The sequence below is a fragment of the Sciurus vulgaris genome (genome assembly GCF_902686455.1).
Source record: "Sciurus vulgaris genome assembly, chromosome: 5".
NCBI classification, from domain to species: Eukaryota; Metazoa; Chordata; class Mammalia; order Rodentia; family Sciuridae; genus Sciurus; species Sciurus vulgaris.
In genome coordinates, this window is record NC_136465.1 from 99950955 (window position 1) to 99971233 (window position 20279).

The window sequence follows — 20279 nt, forward strand, 5'->3', positions numbered from 1 at the left end:
CAAAAGAAAGAGCTTGAACTTCTGACAGAAGACAGAGCAACTGAATTTATCTTCCCATATGAAACCAAAAGCAGTAACAATAAAAGACCAGAATAAATACAAGGCATAAGGTAACAAAGAACAGTGGTCCTGGGAAATAGTATGGAGACACGGGGCCCAGGGAAATAAAGGAGATAAATTCCAAGGCCTCGCTAGATGACTACATGGGAGTTGAGAATTCAGGAGACCATGGTGGCTAGAATTTGCAGAAAAGAATATCAAAGAAGAGAGCTGTAAAAAGAGAGCTACCCAGAGATCTGAAGGGGGATTCTTCATTCCTTCTTCTCTTCCTCTCTTTCCAAATGGAAGGAATAATTATGTGCATATATGTCCAAGGCTGGTGATAAACTACTCATTATAGATATGAGAAACAATGGCCAGTGCTCACAGGGAATCCAGTACTTGTTTTCAGCTGTTGGAGTGTTGGGTAGAAGACTCAGGATGATTTTTCCACCACACTGGGGAGTAATTAATCTTACTGATTAATGCTCTTGACCTGCCTAACAAATCATAAAAGCAAGACCTGAAAGGCACAAACTGTTTCCAAGTAACTTCTAACCATAACCTAGTGCAAACCTCAGGAATATTCATAGGAATATAAAAATATCCAACAAGGCACAATTTAAAATTCTTAGCATCCAAAGATTTCCAGGCATGCAAGAAAACAGGAGAGCACAATCCATAATAAAGATAATAATCTCTTGAGACTGTCCTAGGACTGACACAGATGTTAGAATTACTAGGAAGGACATCAAAACAGGTTCATTGTATGCCATTTGCTTAAAAAAATAAACTTCAGTAAACTTTAGGTAGGCCAGTGAGAATCTCCCTCCAGGAATATGGAGTTTGGACTACTGGTCATATTAATATATATGTTGGGGCCTTACCTGAGGCAGGACATAGGAACTAAATACCAGAGAAAATTGAGCAGAGAATCAGAATGGTCCATGAAATGAGACATAGAGGTAAGAAATAGACATGCCTTTGGTTTTTGGTGGTCTTCCAATTTCTAGTTCTAGTCCTTTCTGAGACTAAGTTCAGCTCCATATTTGGATTTTGTAAGGAACCATCCTATTTTTGTAATAAATTCACCTCTTTTTTTCCCTCCACCCTTTTAAAACTCAGCTCTTTTAAACTACCCCTAAATGCTCTTGGGTACTTGTCACCAAAAGAAAAAAATTTGAAAAGAGCTCTAAATTGTATTTATTGCTTTTTGTGTTAGTCAGCTTTCTGTCATTGTAACAAAATAACTGAGATGATCAACTTAAAAAGAGGAATGTTTTATTTTGGTTTATGGTTTTTGAAGTTTCAATTCCTGTTTGCTGGGCCTCATTACCTTGGCCTGTGGTGAGGTAGCATGTCACAGGGAAGCAAGGTTTTCACCTCATGGAGGCTGGTGACCGGGAAGTGGAGAGAGAAAGAGAAGGGCTAGCATTCCAGTGTCCCCTTCAAGGACACACCCTCATATGACCTGAAGACTTCCAATGAGGCCCACCTCTTAAAGGTTCCACTACCTCCCAGTAGCACCATGGGCTGAGGACTGTCTGTAAAACATGGGCCTTTAGTGGACACTTACCAAACCACAGCATTTATTATAGTAAATAATCATGCTACAGTTGTCATATCTAAGAGCAGAGAAAACAGCCAGGTGCAGTAGGAGTGCCAGGTGCACTCCTACAATCCCAGGAACTTGGGAGGCTGAGTGAGGCGGGAGGAAGTTCAAGGCCAGCAATGTAGCAAGACCCTGTCTCAAAATAGTAAAAGGCTGGGGACATAGCTCAGTGGTAAAGCACCTACTAGGTTCCATCCCCAGTATCCAAAAAAGAAAAAAATATCAATACAGTCAGTTCCTTCTGAACATTCGGAGTGCTTGGGCAGTGAGAAATTGTTGAGGAATGAGGAAAACAGTGACAGGTGCCTCTCAGTGTCGGTTTGAGTTCAGTGAAAACCTGGGGTTTGTATGTGTGCTATTTGCTTTCCCAGCATTCTCCACTAGATGCCCTCTTCCGATTGTTGAAGTGCTGTACTTTCAATGTGATAGATCCTAGCCTCTGATTTTTTTTATAGCAAATGATGGTTTAAGCAAGTTAATTTTTTTTTTTTTTTAAGTACTGGGGATTGAACCTAGGGATGCTTTACCACTGCACAATATTCCCAGCCCTTTTTATTTTTTTATTTTGAGACAAGGTTTCACTAAACTACCTGAGCTGGCCTTGAACTTGTGATCCTCCTGCCTCAGCCTCTGAGACTGCTGGGATTACAGGCCTGTGCCATTGTACCTATCTTAAACCAGTTTTGATTCTTATCTTTCTGTCTCCAATCTAGTATTTTGTTTTGCTCGTTAAAAATTGATTTCGGCAGGATCATACAGCATGATGTTTTGCTAATGTGTATCTTAAATTCTCTGGACTCTAATTTAAAATTTCAGAAAAATTTTTGGAGCATGCTAAGCATGTACTCTACCACTGAGCTGTATCCCCAGCCCGGAAATACTCTTTTTAATAGTTGCTCTTTTTATCCTCAATGCTCTTGTTGCTGACAAAGTATCTTGTGATTCTTTTTCTTCCTTTCTGGGTGAAGTGACAGAGTTCTAAAGTCTTTTTTGAAGGTTCTGGTGATCTAAATACTGATTGGAGAGCTTTGACCTACTTAGAATGGGTCTTTGTGTGAGGGAGCATGTTTATCCCCAAGGTAACTCTGCTGCAGAATTGCCCCATGTGAATGCATTAAAACTCAGCTACTTGCCAGCTCTTTTATTACACAAACACAATGAAGCAGCAGGCCGCCTAAAAGAAGTAAGGAAGATTGCATTGTGCTTGACTTCCTTGAATTAACAAGTTTTATTCATCTGGAAGTTTTCTACAGATTCTTTAGCAATAAGAATTGTGAACAAGGACTTAGCAACAAGTTGATTGCATGTGTACACATTCTCAATTCCGAGCAAAGTGTTGTGTCAAGGAAACACTTTTATATGTTTTGTTAAATAGGTCATTCTGTTCACACATCATTTTCTTTATATTTCATGCTTACTTAGGCATATGGCTCTAACGTGAAGTATAGCAATAGAGTCCTTTTAGATATTTGAAGATAAACTCCCACCATGGTAACAGTAAAGCTTAAAGTATACATTTTGAAATGTTTGTACTTCTTAATGTTCCGTTTTGTGACTGACAACAGAATATCTATGGCATTTGGTCCATCTATTCAGGGATGGATGGAATATCTGCAGACATTTTTCTTAACCATTTTAGTGATGCTGAGTATTAATATTTTAATGTAAGTAGGCATTTTAGATTTTTTGTAGTTGTTGTTGTTGTTTGTTTTTTGATGGTACTGGGGATTGAACCCAGGGGGCATTTTGCTACTGAGTTATATCCTCAGTCATTTTTAGTTTTTATTTTTAAACAAGGTCTCATTAAGTTGTCTGGGCAGGTCTTGAACTTGTGATCCTCTTGCCTCAGCCTCCAGAGTTGCTGGGAGTCGTGGGCCACCATACCCAGCTGGTATTTTAGTTTTTTTTTTTTTTTTTTTTTTTTTGCGGTACTGGGGATCGAACTCAAGGCACCAGCTGAGCTAACTCCCCAGCCCATATCTTAGTATTTTAATGTATGTATTGTAGATACTTTTTCCTTAGTAGTGGGGATCAAATCCAGGGCCTCATTCTGCTAAATAATGCTCTACCACTGAGCTACATTCCTAGACTTGGTATTTCAGTATTTTAATATAGTTGATATCTCCATAGAAATAAGTCAGTTAAAATAATAAACTGGGGTTGGTGCCACAGTCCTGTAATCTCAAGCTACTGAACAGATTGAGGCAAGACAATTGCAAGTTCGAGGTCAGCCTGGGTAACTTAAAATGAAAGTTCTTGCAAAATGAAAAATAAAAAGGCCTGGGGTATAGCTCAGGGGTACAGCACCTGTCATGAGTGAGCCCTTCCATTAACATAGACCAAATACATTTATGTCTTTCCACAGTATCAGAATTGATTGAATAACAATAAATTCACAGACCATACCACTTACAGTGATTACAATTCACCAAATACTTGTGGGTCACCTAATGAAGTCACGAGCTGGACAATCACAGGCTCTTTTATTCTAATCTTAACTACTAATACCTATAACACTGAAGTCACACATCACACTTTACACAATTTTATATTTATAGGTGACAGAAAGGCTAAGAAAGGTGACTACAGGGTCTCAGGAGGCTGAACTGAGAGCAAAGACAGAGCATAGATATAGATAGGAATGCAGGCAGCCACTGGAGGTGGTCAGTGAGATTACCAAGAAGTACTTGTTCTGGGAACAGCGCTGTCAGGGCGCAGAACTTATGCTAGACTAGAATCTGGATGGATGGCTGCTTCAGAGGTCAGCTCGGAGTGGACTGTGTGTGGTTGTCACAGGCAGGACAAACTGCTGTGCGGAATCCCAAGGACAGAGGTTCAGAGGTGCGTTGTCGCAGTGATAATTTTCCTGGGCAAGGCTTGTGATGGATAAGCAGGTGATGGGGTTAGTGTGCTGCTGTGACTGGTCCCAGGGTGCTTCTCCTTTTGTGGGGTCTCGTGTGACGGGTTTGCTTCATTTGGTTGTCTGATGTGTTCAATAAGCTAATGGACCTGGATTTTCTGATATGACTGAGGTGTCCACATGTCCAGGTATTCCTGATTTAGTTTGGTAAATTGGCACCTATAAGTAGTTTTTTTTTTTTTTTTTTTTTTTTTTAATGAGTCAATTTGTGCCTAATGGTTGTGCCAAGCAGGTTGTGGTTGTTTATTTGTACAAACAAGGTGTAGAGTCATTCTACCTTGGAGTCAGGCACAGCCTGAAAACTGCTGTTCTAGATGTTATGGAGTAAGTCAGAGCCTGATCTCCACAGAGCCCATGGGTTCAGTTCCCAGTACCAAAAGCATAGAAAATAAAATTAACTGGGGTATGTTCTCTACGGTCATTATCAAGACTTGAATTTGAAGATATGTGGTCTTTGTTAAAATTAAGACTTTTTTGAATGTTTGTTTTTATGTATCTTTGGCCTCTAGGAGGCAGCAAGATCTAGTGTAAAAATCTGTAGCTCTAAAGAAGGAAACTTAGCTTTGTTACTTTAGAGCTTTTCTTATGAAAATATTTGCCCACTGAGTCTAAACATAACTCTGGGGATGGATAAAATAACTGCTGATGGTCACAAAGTCCTTGAGAAGGATATTTTTGTGATTGTGTTCCTCTTTTTGTGACTACTTAAAAAGGGAAAGGATTTAGTATTGTGATTACCCTGGCATTTGCCTGACAATAAAAAAGCAAAGGAATTAATCTCCGTGAATGGGTGTTTTTCCAGGTTGCAGACCCCCTTCTTTATGGGACCATCTCAGCTCTTGTGTAAATGCTCAACAAGCATTACTGAATTCCTGTCATTGATAATTTGGGACTCTCTATTTTTACTCACATTTTTGCTAAAATATTGTTACATGTTTATAATCTGAATAAAATTTTAGGAAATGAAAGAAATCTTAGCAAATATAACAGCTCACCTATAGCCATTATTAAATCTGTCTCAATTGGTTGAAATTCAGAAGATATTAATTCTTCTCATTGTGATTGTATTCTTGTCCTATGTGGTCAGAATGTACCCATATGACTATTGCTGTAACGAAGATGCCAGTCATGGATCCTAGGCTGGCAAAGTTCATCCATCAGTATAAGAAATAGACAAATGATAGAAAAAGGAAAAGCGAACTTTATGCAGTTTGATGAAACTGGGGAGCATCAGTTAAATCGCTTCTCCACGGGTCACACAAAAGCAGTTAAAATTTACAGAAACAAATGTGAGGTAATACACATATGTAGATTAAGTTAGGCTGTTATCAATCAGAAAACATGTCAGTTTTAATTTCCTTGGCATCTGTCAGACCCCTGGGGGCAACCCTTTAGCCTCTGCTTTCTGTATGAGGAAATACAGGATGCAGAAAAACAAGCTATCAATCAGGAAGTGGCCCTTAATTTCAGAGTCTGTTTCATGTGGAGACTATAGGTGGACAGCTGTCCTTTTGGTTTATCTATTTTCCTTCCTTCTTCCTGTTTTCATGATGCTGAATGACTGCTACTTAGTGACTCACATTGAAGTATTATAATAAAAGGACACTGTCCCTTGGTTTTCCTGAAACTGGCAGTTTGGGAAGAATTTTTTCTGCCCAATTCTTAAAGGTAGATTCAGATGGCAAAGGAACTGGTGGGAGGGGGTTCTTTAATCATCTTTTTAATGATATTCATATTGCTGCTGTTGTTATTAATTTAATTTTGGACCTCTTTCAAACAAAACTTCATAAAGTTTAGAACATGCCCTTACAGCTTTGAATGCCCTCAATCTAGAAAGAATTGATCAAAGTGATCAAGTGCTATACTGAAAGAGCTGGCGAACATTCAGAAAACTCAGACCTGCTATGTATTCTCAGTAAGTCAGCAGATCCTTCTCCACAAAGGGTGCAGTTCTTTAAAATGGAAGTCTATGTGAAGAAATAATTCAGTGTTTTCTTGTCGGAATGGTCTGGTGAGACTTCCTTCACCTCTTTTGTGTTTGAGACACAAAGGTCTCCAGTCAGCTAATGAGTTGGCTTTCTTTTGCCTTTTTTTTTAAATAAGTGCTTTATTTGAATGTGCATTGTTTCTGCATTGACAGGGTGATATTTGGGACAAAATGAAAATGGGATAACTTAAACTTGTATAACTGATACTTGGCTGTGTAATGGGCTGGAGTGAACTGAAAGAATTAAATTATTTGAAAACATTTAGATCCTAAAAATCAAAGTAAGGCTTCTCTCCTCTGCTTTCCATGTATTTCTACATTGTAATTAAAAAGCTAATTAAAGGAGGCTGGGCATAGAGCACATGCCTGTAATCCCAGTGACTGGGAGGTAGATGCAGGAGGGTCATAAGTTTGAAGCCAGCCTTAGCAAGCTAGTAAGACCCTGTCTCAAAAAAAAAAAAAAAAAAAAAAAAGGTTGGGGATATGTCTCCGTGGTTAAGCACCCCTGTAACCTCTCCCTCAAAAAAAAAAAAAAAAAAAAAGTTATTTCACAGAAATACATACTTTCACATACACAGAAATACATATAATTTTGTTTTTTGTTTGTCATAATGGAGATTGAACCCAGGACCTCACGCAGACTAGGCAAGTGCTTTACCCCTGAGCTGTATCCCGAGCCCTGTTTATTATTTGTTGAGATAGGGTGTTGCTCAGGATGGCCTGGAACTTGTGATCCTCCTGCCTCAGTCTCCTGAGTAGCAAGGATTATAGGCATCTGCCACTGTACCTACAAAAAAACCCCCAAAACTATAGTTTTAATTATTCTATTTTAACATTGTTATAGTGTGGTTATTTTTGTTTTGTTTTAAACTAGAAATCAGTTACATGGAGAATCAATGTGGGGCATACATTTTAGCCAAAGTATGCCTGGTCTTATTTTGTCTGTCAATTTATTTCAGGATTGATACACCTGAAATAATGGTGCCTCGTGCTCATTTTCTAAAGAAGCATCGATGATCATCACCCCCATAGGGTCTGGCTACAGGTGTCTAGGTAGTTTCTGGGACTTAGAAATGTAAGGTGGGTGTGCTCACAGTAGTGTGTTGTGTGTGCAAATTCATTAAGTATGGTGTGTGCACTTTTTCTTATCTATATTTTACTTACACTAAAAATTGGAAAAATAAAACACCTGAGAAGCAACTGTCTCTTTAGTGATTAAAATTTGTATTGAAAATGTCCTTATGACAAAGCTGCAAGTGTGGTAAGGATATGGATAAGGTGATCTAGAAGCCTCTGGAGAGAAGCGACTTGAGTCTTTCCAGGGCAGTTTGTGAAGTGGAAATGATGACATTCGGCCTGGGCTCCTGAAGGACTTTAAGAGGGTGTTGAGCCTGGAATACAGGGAGAAGCATATTGTGGGAAGGGAGGGGCACTCCCGTGAATGAAGAGCTGAGAAACTCTCCTCCACCTCAGGCCTTCACAGTCCCTCATGGAAATCTCCACCTTATGCTGGAGTTTTATTTACTCAGTGATAATTGTGAAGGAAGGCTTGGAAGACCAAGCCTTTGAGGGCCAGGGCCAAGATTTATTTCTTTTCTCCAGGGAAACATTAAATGCTTGCTGAGTGAATAAAGTTGTGAAAGACCATGTGCAGGAAGCATCTAGCAGTTTGGTGGGGCTCTGGAATAAGGCACCGAGTAGGCATTTGAACTGGAGACTGTGAGTTTGGAGGAGACTCTACCTATGCCTTAGGCCTTTTGTGGTCACCTGACATGGTAGGGTCAGGTTGTGTAATCTGGCTGCTAATTTTACTTTCATTTTTTGTTGTTGATGGATTTTTATTTTATTTATTTATCATTTTGTGGTCCCGAGAATCAAAGCCAGTTCCTCACCCATTTGAGGCAAGTGCCCTACCACTGAGCCACAACCCTGGCCCACTTTCGTTGGTTTTTATGCCATGCTAAAGAGTTTGTATTTACCCTGCACAGAGTGCAGTGACCTTGAGTATTTCAGAGGGGAAAATATGGTAAAATGATCAGGTTTATAATTCAGAAAGGTAACGGTTGCAAGCGGTACGGAAGATAGACTACAGAGTGGAAGAGGCTGCCCTTAGCTAGGAGGCTTTTCCAAGTTTAAGAGCATTTTGGTGTAGACTGTGTACATGCTGGGGCATGTGAGAGACAACCCAGACATTGGGAGAAAAATGTTAGAACTTAAAAATGCAACAAGCCATAATAATAGTTATGTATGCTGAAAAGTTGAATTGCCTTTTAGACACATATACACCGATAGCGACTTCCTGGTCTGAATGTCATATTGTCACATCCAGGAGTAGGTAGATTTCCTGAAAGAATAAGAATCCCACAACTCAGGAGTGGTGGTGCTTCTTGGTCCTTTGCTTTCAGCGTTTTGCTAAACACTGCAGTTCAGATGTGCCTGGTTTAGTGGATTTATGAAACAGCTTTCTAGAGTTAAACTCAAAATGCTATGTGAGTATAAAAGTACTCTACAAAATCAGTTTTGAAGACAAGTTTAACAATACAAGTAAAGAACACGTAAATAGTAGGGTTTCCAATCTCAAAAAACCAAAGTTGAATGATTTCTCTGATAAGTGGATGATGATGATGGGGGGAGGGGAGGCAAGAATGAAGGAAGGATGGATTGTATAGAGGAAAATGACGGGTGGGAAAGGGGCAGGGCAGGAAAGATAATAGAATGAGACAAACATCATTACCTTATGAACATGTATGAGTATACAAATGGCGTGACTAATTTGTGTACAACCAGAGAAATGAAAGTTGTACCCCATTTGTGTACAATGAGTCTAAATTAAAAAATAGAAAATAAATAGTAGGGCTTCTACTCCTAACTTTGAGTCATATGATGATGCAAAAGCAGTGACTGTTTGACCAGACAGGACAATAAAATGACCTAAATCAAATCACATCAGAAGATCCTTTGAAGTCTGAATTTACATCCACCATTGTTAAGTATGAACTCAACTCTAGTTTAATAATGCCTGTGATGTTAGCAAATATTATGAATGCGGTATATTTAAAACTGCTTTCCATTTTATCTTTGTTTCATCTTATTTAGTCATATTCTTGTGTGTTGAAATGTTAGTAGATTGGTACATGTGCAGAATTAATAAATGGAGAGAATGCAGAGAAAAAAGTGTCAGTGGGTTGCCTGATAAAAATTTTGAGATAACTGATTTAGACAAAGATGCCGATAAAGCAAAGAGGGGATGATCATTTCTATGGTTGTGCATGATGTAGATTCATACCATTCATGTAATAATCATACATGTACATAGGGTAACAATGTCTGTCTCATTTCACCATCTTTCATACCCCTGCCCCCTCCTCCCTCTCATTTTTATAAGATTATATTAACCCTACCTAAGACCTCTGATATATGCATTCATGTTGTATTATTCCTTTCTTTGTCTGTGATCCATAACTTATTCTTCATGGTCAAAATTAGTATTGAGTCTTCTAAATTTGTGTTTTGTAATAGAATACTCAGTTAGGAAAATAATACTTTTCTTTTGGGGAAGTATCATATTTTGAATCAGGGTATGTGGAAAAAGCCATAACTAATCAAGCAATTAAAACTGGCATAAATATGAAATTTTCTGACTCTCCCCCCCAACCCCCAGTTTTGGACAAAGGTTTTTGTGGTCCTTTATGATCCTTGGTATCTCCAGGCTAGTAGAAAAGTTTTCAAATGATTTCTTCAGCTCACAAGCTGAAGAAAAGTGCCACGATTTAGTAGTAACATTTCCATTTACTCATCTGTTTCTCTGCTTCATTGGACATCTTTTTGCCAGGTAGTTTGTTTATCTTCTGTGAAATTTAGCAGAAGTGGAATTCAAGTCCACATATTTTCACAGAGTGCTGAGAAATGCCATAAAGGGACAGAAACCTCCCTGGGAGAATTTCAAGAATGTCGTGCATTTTTAAAAATGGAAGTCTGTGCTAGGCCTCTCTGTTGCACAGTTTATGTCTTGTGAATATCCTTTCTTTTCATCTTTGTAAAGGTTTAAACTGTGACTTTCTTATTTATGGACTTAGTTTAGGTTCTGCCCATCAAGTGGTGTATAGCAAGGAAGCGCAGCCCTTGTGGAACAGTCAGGTTGGTGGAGAGACTTCTCCATTCTGATGTGGCAGCCTCTCATGACCTCCCAGCTTATCCCCACCTTGCCTTTTCTGGTGGGTGTCAAATACAGTGATGAATGCAAAACTTCTAACCCAATGTCCAGCGCACTGAGAAATTCTCTAGTTACTATTATTCCATTATCTTCTCCTTTTTTTTTTTTTTGGGTGGGGGATGTTCTAGGCAATTAACTTTCATTATCATTCACATCTACATTGTCTCCAGGTTTTTCTCACCTTTTACTTTTGTGCACTGACTTTTGCCTTCTTGTATTCCTTTTTCGTCTATGAAGAAATCACTACAATCTTTTTTTAGAACTGAACTTGATTTTTTTGTTTAAGTAGATTTGCAAATATTTCTAAAAATAGACCAAAAAAAAAAAAAAAAGACTAGAGGCCGTTTATGAGACCCTACTTGGCTGCTCCACTCTCCTGGCTTATTGTTGGGAGAAGTAGACAGAGCATGGGAGGCAGGGAGGGAATGCCACTAACACTTGCCAGGCACAGTGCTTGGCTGTTTAGTAAACTTTATGGGATGTTTTATCCTCAATTCGCATTGAAGGAAACTGGGCTTCAGAGAATTTAAGTAACAGACTTTTCCCCAAAATTGTACCACTAATAACTGATAGATTAGGCATTCCATACCATGATCACTATGGAATTCCCTCTTTGTCATTATGTACCATTGATCTAATTTTAATTTATTTTTTAAATATTAAGTGTTTCTGGTGTTTAGTTTTGCGTAAGGCCAGGAGGCTCTGTTGCCAAGAAAACAAGAAGGAAAAACTCTGACAGGGTTTAGACGAAAACCTTGTTACTTGAGTTACATGAAGTAGTGATGAGTGCCCTCAGGGCCCCTGAGCATGTCGGGTTCCAGGCTTGTGTCACATGTTAGGTTGTGAATGTCCCTTATTTTGGTCCAGAGTTGTGCAGCACAGTGGGCTTGAATCTAACACATGGATAAAGTCAAAGATGAAAGCATTTTTTACTTGCATGTGTCTTTAAGACTACTTAAAGATGGGTGTAGTGGCACATGCCTGTAATCCCAGCAACTTGGGAGGTTGAGGCAGGAGGATTGCAAGTTCCAGGCCAGCCTTGGCAATTTAGTGAGACTGTCTCAAAAGTAAAAATAACTTGGGCCATAAGACACTAACCAAAAGGAGAAAAACAACGCCCCCACACACAAAACAACAACAAAAAACGGCTTAGAGTATAGCTCAGTGGTAGAGTGCTTGCTTACATGTGCTGGACCCTGAGTTCAGTCCCCAGACCACACACACACATCATCATCATCATCATCATCATCATCATCATCATCAATCATCTCATCTATATTATATATTACTTTTTTAAAAAAATTACCCAGTGCAGGGGTTTCTGATGTGCTGGCTTCTCTGGAAAGGAGGTTTCTCTTCATGAAGACAAGCTTTGAGAGGAATAATGAAAACCAAGCAATGGGTTCCCATCTCTCGTCTCTCTCCTGCCTGGTAGCTGAGGAAAGCCCTTGATTGGTTCAGAGAATGAAAGACTGTCTCTTGAACACTAGGAGGCAGCATTCGATCTGCAGTCCTGTGAATCCTGCTGCCACTAGGTGGCAACAGAGAGGCAAGAATTCCAGGCAGATCAGTAAGATTAGGGGAGCCTGGTCAGACGAACTTCAGGGCTGGAAGATAGGGAGTAGCCAGTCAGGATGCCCCAGGAAAAGAATGTATGCCCTAGACTTTTTCTGTACTACTTATTTTTGTTCTACTCCTGGTGACAAAATTATTATTTAAGATGTATCTTTTTTGCTATCAGGAATTGAATTCAAGGAAGCTTTACCACTGAGGTACATCCTCAGTCTTTTTAATTTTTTATTTAGAGACAGGGTCTCACTGAGTTCCTGAGGATCTCACTGAGTTGCTGAGGCTGGCCTCAAACTTGGAGATCCTCCTGCCTGAGCCACCCAGGTTGCTGGGATTACAGGTGTGCCCCTCTGTACCCAGAAAGGATATATCATTTTAAAGGCATGAATCATAAAATTCTAGTTGTTGGAAAAATTGCAAATCTGAAGGAGGTAAGGCATCATTATTCTTATTTTGTAGATACACAAATGGGGGGGGCATAGAACTTGTCTTTTCCTAATTATTGGTCTGTCTTGTTTCTTGAGTTACATACAATTCTTTGGCAACTGAGATATTGCTTTAGGTGTGATCTATTTATGGAAAAAGAGACTGGAAGATGTTCTGGATTCTACCTTCTGGTTACCTGTAATTCTAAATGTACACCCTTATAGAACTCAAACCAGATATTGCTGGTCAGTAGGTGCCAGTGACCATACTTACCAGTCCTGTGTCTATAAGAAAGCAACCTTCTTCCCTCAAAATGCAAAACTATAAAGTCATAGTAGCTATTCCATTGGATTGTATAGAGTAATGAGCTAAATGTTACCTAGGGCCATACCTGGAATGCACAGATTTTTTTTCCTCCACACCCACCCTCTCCCTAATGATTCTTTTCCTGTCTTTTTTTTGAAAACGTATTAACAATCTAGATTTATTAGTAATCAGTTGCAACCAAAGCGCTGAAGTGGGGAAAACAAAACAAAACAAAACCAAAAAAACCTTTCCTTTCCGTAGTCCAGCCTTTTAAACTGTCTTTTTTTCTTTGTCATGGTGATGAACTTTTGCAAAAAAGTGTTACTGGGGAAACTGAATGTTAAGGTTTGCCACTAGGTTCCAGGAGAACACTGTACTTTAGAACTGTGGCTTTCCGACTTTATACACAGCCTAGCCCAAGGCTGTGTTTGCGCATGTGGGTTCATGTGTGTCTGAAACACAACTTACCCTTTCTGGGTGCTCAGACACCCTCGTGTCTAATTATCAACCCACTAATGGAATGAAACCACAGTTTGAAAAGCCTCTCGCCTTAGAGGAAAAGACAAGAAGAAGACAGTCTTTCCCTTTAGTTTTGTCTTAACTGAAGATCTTCCAGGTTGGCAATGTCCAAGGGCCAAATTTAATATGAGCTTACGCCTCTTGAAATATGTATGGTTGGCACTTCAGATAGTGCTCTAAGGGCATTGCAGTTTCCACCTGCTCACTCCGTGTTCACTTGGGCCATAGCTACGATACAAGGCAGTGAGAACAGGGAGAAAGCGCAGCACAAGTACTGTGAATCACAGCTGATGTTTTTTGCTGAGTCTTTCACTCAACCTGTATTGCTTTTGTGGGGAGATTTTAACCTAACTTCTTGCAATTCCTGGATCAGTGGGCTTGTGTTAACTCACATCACTTGGAGAATACACTTGAGACAACTTGAGAAATTCAAGTGTGAACTCTTGAATGAAAATGCGACTGTTCTCTCAGATGCCAATTGAATAGGGCCATCAGTGTGCTACCTTCTCGTTCATTACTTGGTGTGTTTGATCTCATGTGCTCCTTAGAGACAAGGCTGGGAGACAAAGGATAGAACTGTCTTTCTTCAAAACAATGACCGTGAACAAGCAATAAAACCCAAAGTTCAGGTGCTTATTCTAAGTCACATAGCTTGTAAGAAAGTGCAAAGCTTTCACCTAGGTTTGCCTTCTAAAATCTTGAAATGAAACACCCTTCACTGTGTAATTAAGAATGTCAGTGTCAAGAATAAACATTGTTGTGGATTAAAATGCTCTTTGGGCAACACGTTAGTTTAAAGAACATGTAGCCCAGGAATGTGTCATTCGAGTATCATCATTTAAACATTAGTAAACCATTCTGTTTGACTTTGCATGGCAGTTTCCTCAGGTATGCACTGAGGAGGAGCATCCATACAGTACTTTTCTTTCTTTCTTTCTTTTCTTTTCTTTCTCTCTCTCTCTCTCTCTCTCTCTCTCTCTCTCTCTCTCTCTCTCTCTCTCTCTCTCTCTCTCCCTCCCTCCTTCCTTCCTTCCTTCCTTCCTTTCTTGGAGGGGAAGGATATTAGGGATTGAACTCAGGGGCACTTGACCACTGAGCCATATCCCCAGGCCTATTTCATATTTTATTTAGAGACAGGGTCCCATTGAGTTGCTTAGTGCCTCACTTTTGCTGAGGCTGGCTTTTCATGATCCTCCTGCCTCAGCCTCCCAAGCTGCTGAGATTACAGGTGTGCCACCATGACCTGAAAAAAGAAAAAGTATTTCTTTTTTCAGTGCAGCAAACCTGGAACCATCTGTCTTACTGTTTTTGTTCTGAAAACTTGTGAAGTAGGTGGGGCAGGTGGTGTCATGGGTAGCACTGAGGTTTGAAAGAGTTATGTGAGAATTGAAATGGGAACTCAGGCTTCTGACCACACACCCACTTTCCCACAGAGCAGTGGGGCCCTGGCAGAGTAATGGAGTGTGGGGAGTAAAGACCTGAGGTCAAAAATGGCAGAGGAGGCCACAGGGTGTCTTTACTACTCAGGTTTACCAGGTAGCCATGTGAAGACCATTTTGTTGGTGTTCTAGAAAGTGAACCCAGAAGGAATTTGTCCTTTTAAGATACTTCATTCACATAGCCATTAAGTAGCCATTTCAACAGGTAGAAATATTCTTTGAGATTTGATTTCCGTTTGATTCCAAGTTTCTTTGTGTTTTTGCTAAGCACTTATTTGCGTGTGATCCAATGAAGCATGCTATAGACTCAAACACTGGATTATTCATGTTTTTTTTACTTAAGTGTGTTTGGCCCCATCCAGCTGAAATTCATGATCCTAAAAGAGATTAAAGAAACAAATGCAAATGCAAGTAAGGTATTTTCCCCATGATCATTGAAAGACTAATTAAACAATAATGAAAGCATAAGAATGAATAAAGTTTATGGAGAGTGTCCTGTATGCCAGGTAGTGTTCAAAGTGTTTTACTCATTTTGTCTCATAAAGTGTGGTCAAAATCCCAGTGAAAGTAGATAATATTATCATTCCAAGTTTTATAGGTGAGGAAACCAAGGCTCAAAGAGTTTAACTTAATGTTAAGGGCCATGGTTTCCTAAGTGAAATAAATACAATGCTACTTGACATTTTGGATTTTTAATAATTATCTACTGCCTCCTTATGTAAAAGATGTTAAAATAAGAGTTTCTAGGAAATGGGTCTTATAGTCTTATCACTAATTTATAGTATGAAGTACTACAAGTCACTTCATCTCTTTTTGCCTGTTTCCTCTTCTCTAAGTAGAATAATTATCTAGCTTCTACCTACATCTCCAATTTAAGATAAGGATTAAAGCCAGAGAAGAGTAGTGGTAATAGAGTAGGGATACACTGTGGAAATGAGAGGAAAGTAAGAGATGATTAAAAACAAGAGAAAGTAGATTTTTAAATGTGCTTGTCCAAGGAATTCTTCTAAAAGTTGGTGCGAAAGACGTCTTTGGCTCCAGCACCCATGGAAAGATGAGTGGGAGGGGGCCCAAATGTCTGCTCAGCCAGGCTTTGCCTAGCAGATGTTTGGTGAAGGGATGATAATTGGATAAAGAAGCTCCATGACTGTTTGGGTTGGTCATTGGTAATACTGAGGCATTTTGGGCACATCATTCACAGGGAAGACGATTACATCACACGCTGAATCAGAGGTCGTTGTACTCTCTACCACTGCCTGTTGTCCTCACTTCCCTCTTTCCTTTCCTTTCCACAGTGACCTCAGCAGGTCATTGCTGAGGTCTAATCATGTGTTTTTTTGAATTTCAAGAGGAGAGAATGAACTGCCTCCAAAACTCATCACTCTGAGAATCTCCTAGGTAAGGGATATTAAGAGGTCCCTAGCTATGGCCATTCCAGGGGTAGTCCTGCACCCCCAAACAGCATGGTTTGCTTGAGAGCACCTCAACAAGAAGAAAGTTAGGCCACCCTGGTCTGGAGAGGCCATTGTCCCTCATTGAGTAACCCCTCCTGTGTAGAAGTTAAACTGCTGGTAGCCAGGTTATGACTTTCCAAAGGAGACCCACTGTATTAGTCAGAATTCTCCATAGAAGCACAACTGACAGGGTGGTGTGTGTGTGTGTGTGCGCGCGCGTGCGGGCTTAATAAAAGGAATCAGCTCATAGGATTATGGAGACTGGCAAGGCTGCAGTGTGGGCTAGTAGACTGAAGACCCAGAAGACCCAGTGGTGTGGACTGAGGCCAGAGGCATCTGCTGGAGAATCCCTTCCCCTTCTGGAGACTGGTCTTTCTGTTTTGTTCGGGCCTTCAGCTGATATAAATTCATCCAAGTACTGTCCAAGTTGACACATAAAATTAACTATCAGTGATCCCTACAAGATGTGCTGCAGGCCAAGGCCTCTGTAGAGGACCTCATCCCAAACCCAGAACTTCTCTGAGAGCCCAGCATCTCAACTAAATATACCTTATTAGGTAGAGATCCTAAAACCTACTTGACTGACTAAACTAATAGGTAAGAAAGCCCTTTAGGTGTCCTGAAGCAACACAAATGCAAGGAATTTAGGGGAGTGTTGAGTGAAGAGGGTGTGGGTGGAGTTCAGTATGATTGTGACTGTCACCTGTCATGAGGATTATGGTTTGGAAAACGAACAATAACCCCTTTCTTCTTTTTGCGTCTAGAATGTACTTACTAAACACAGTGCTGTGAGGCCTTCCCCTTGCCTCCTCTTAGATCTGTGGGGAAACCCCACCTGTCTTCCGGTGGAGAGGAGCATGGGACCTTGGGAACCTCCCCACCCTTGGAGAATTCTCACCTCCTTCCCCGGCTTCTGTCTCTTCAGTATTGAAGAATTGGAAAGATAAAACATAATTGAAGTTTCAATAGCAGCTGTCAATTGAATTATATCATCTCATGTAAACCTTGGGAGAATCTAATAATTGGAGGGGTTCTTATGTTATGCTTAGAGCAACCACAATTTTAAGTCTTCTAGTAAGTGTAGGACTTAGTGGAGTGTTTTGCATATAGGCGCTTATTAAATTTTTAATTGAAAGGAAATTTTATGGGACTGAGGCGTAGCTCAATGAAGGAGTGTTTGCCTAGCATGGCTGAGGCCCTAGGTTTAATCCCTAGCACCACCCGAAACAAAACAAAACATAAATAAAATAAAGGAAACCTTATTCTATTTCTGTATTTGTTCTTTTTTTCTCTCTGATTCCCAGTCAATGTTTGTTTATTGTAAGACAGAATAATAAGATGCTCTGTTATCTTAATTTAAGAGAAATTAAGAAAATAGATTTAGATCTGTTCCTTGAGGAGATTTTAACTGTGGTTAACTTATCATAATATTAGAATGGATGTAAAGTGCTTAGTACAAAATACCATCGAACACCTTTGAAAGTACTTCCCTGTAACTTAGATTTTCATTTATTTTACAGAGTAAGACTTTAACTTGCCGAAGAGGTTGTGCATTTCTTTCTCTGTAATCTCTTACAGCAGCATGTTCATTAATTTAAAATAGCAGCCTTTTCCAGGAAACAGCTCATGTAGCAAGCAGCCTCTGACCCTGTTCTAAAAACAGACCTGAGCTACTTGATGCTGAGAGAAGAGTGAACGTTGAAACTGTGTGAGCCGGCACAGGTAAAAGCATGCTGTGTTTTAGGAGGGTCCATGTGCCTTTCCATGAATGTTTCTCTGGTTATAAAAGGCATATGTCTTCATATGTGTTGTGTAGAAAGTGAAATTCTCACCCACATTGCGGTGTCTGTTTAGTCTGGTGGTTTCTACCAGATTTTTTTCTTTTTTTTGCAGTGGTGGGAATCAAACCCAGGGCCTCAGTTATGCTGGGCAAGTGCTCTACCCCTGTGCCACATCCCCAGCCCTACCAGGGTTCTTTCTATGTGTGTATATATGGTATATACTTACTGTAAACCTAATTGTTTATTTTTTTCAACTTGGTTGTTCACTTATTTATATGTTTTAGGAAATTTCCCCAAAATTCTCTTTATTTACTATATATTTTTAAAGATAGCATAATATTTTACTCTATTGCTATACGACAGTTTATTTAAACCAGTTCCTTAATAGATGCATAGGTTGGTAGCCTTTTATTTAAAAAGTTTTTTCCTTGAAAAAAATCATTGTTTTTAGAGCAGATACACCTTTTATTGAACAAATTTACCACATATAATATGTTAAATGTGTAATATTGAGCATTAACTGCGTCTCTGGTACTTTCTAAGAACTATCCTGTGAATATTATAAACATAGATCTACAGTCATCTGAGGGAGTTACTATCATTGTTCCTGTTCTAGGGAAATCCTCTAAGCTCTCTTATGCAGGTTGGACCCTTCTATGATGACTGGGGGGAATAGATCAGACATGTAAGGACCTCTAAATCCAAAGGTGCACACAGGACAGCAGCTGCCTCCTTTCAAGAAAAAGAAGAGTTTACAAGTTCTTGTTGGAGTTAGACATGTTAAGAATCCTTGTTGGTTGCCATAGTGAGAGAAGACCTTCCTTCTGATGATGACCCTGAGGATTCCTGTCCCCTTGGTTATTATCACATGTTGTTTGGCATCTGTGTATCCCTTGCTGAGTTCTTAATTCTGTTGTGAATTTACTTGATACACAGGGCCTTTCCTTAGGATTATCTGTAGCCCTAGTGTGCTCATCTTTGGCTAGATTTTCCTGATGGCCCAGGTAAGCTAGCTGCTTTGCTGTTTTTTTTTTGTTTGTTTGTTTAGAAAGATAAGAACTCACTATGTTGCCCAGGCTGTCCTTGAGCTCTTGGGCTCAAGTGATCCTCTTGCCTCAGCCTGTGATATAATTAGGACTACAGGTGTGAATCTTTTGAACAGGGTGAAACTCTGGATTTTTGTCAATATCAATTGCTTGATCTTAAGGAAACTGTCCTGAGACTAGAAGGTATGATTCATCTGTTTAAATGATGTTAAATTGATCCTAGGTATAATGCATTACATTTTCAGAAGGAAATAAAGGTTTATTCCACATTGCATTTCTTCACGAGCAACTATCCCATATGACTAGTGAGAACCAAGTTTAAAATACCGCCACAGGGAGCCTTTTTTCTGGTTATATTGATTGCAATGTACTCCAGCGTTTAGTAGCTTAAAACAGCTCTTTATTTTCTTCCATGATTTAGCTGGTGGACCAAGCAGTTGTGTTTCATGCCATATAGGCTGGGTGCTGGAATGGCTTTGGTGTCCTGAGGTTTGGATGGGAACTCAGTTGGGACCCAGAGGTCCATAGATCATCATGTGCCACCATGTCTGAATTCCAGAAGGCACGGGTTATTTGCCCTTCTCTTTTGCTACCCAACCAATAGGCTGAGACAGGCACAGAAAAATTATAAAAGACACTCCCTTTCCAAAAGAAATTAAAGGCTACAGGGAAATTTGAATCCTAACACACTGCTGGAAGGATTGTAAAATGGTGCATTTGCTTTGGAAAAGTCTGGATGGTTCCCCCAAAACCTCAACATAGAGTTGTTGTAAGACTCAGCAATTCTATACCTAGGTATATGCCCCAAAGAAATGAAAGCATGTCCACACAAAAACCTATACATGCATGTTAATAGCAGCAGCATAATAACCAGCATGTGGAAACAATCCAAATGTCCATCAAATGATAAATAGAACATTTTTCAGTCATTAAAGAAACGAAGTACTGATACCTGCTACAACATGGAT

The 20279-nt window shown here is 39.7% G+C and overlaps 1 protein-coding gene and 1 long non-coding RNA gene across 2 annotated transcripts in view; one reads left to right on the forward strand and one right to left on the reverse strand.

Annotated features, from left to right (window-relative positions):
- FGD4 (FYVE, RhoGEF and PH domain containing 4) overlaps positions 1 to 20279 on the forward strand; it is a 197989-nt gene that overhangs the window by 33471 nt on the left and 144239 nt on the right. The gene's annotated exons all lie outside the window — the stretch shown is intronic.
- Positions 2316 to 6987, reverse strand: LOC306660861. The gene is made up of 2 exons (XR_013763770.1): positions 3742 to 6987; positions 2316 to 3539 (listed from the first exon to the last, which is right to left on the reverse strand). It is a non-coding gene; the product is annotated as an uncharacterized lncRNA (long non-coding RNA).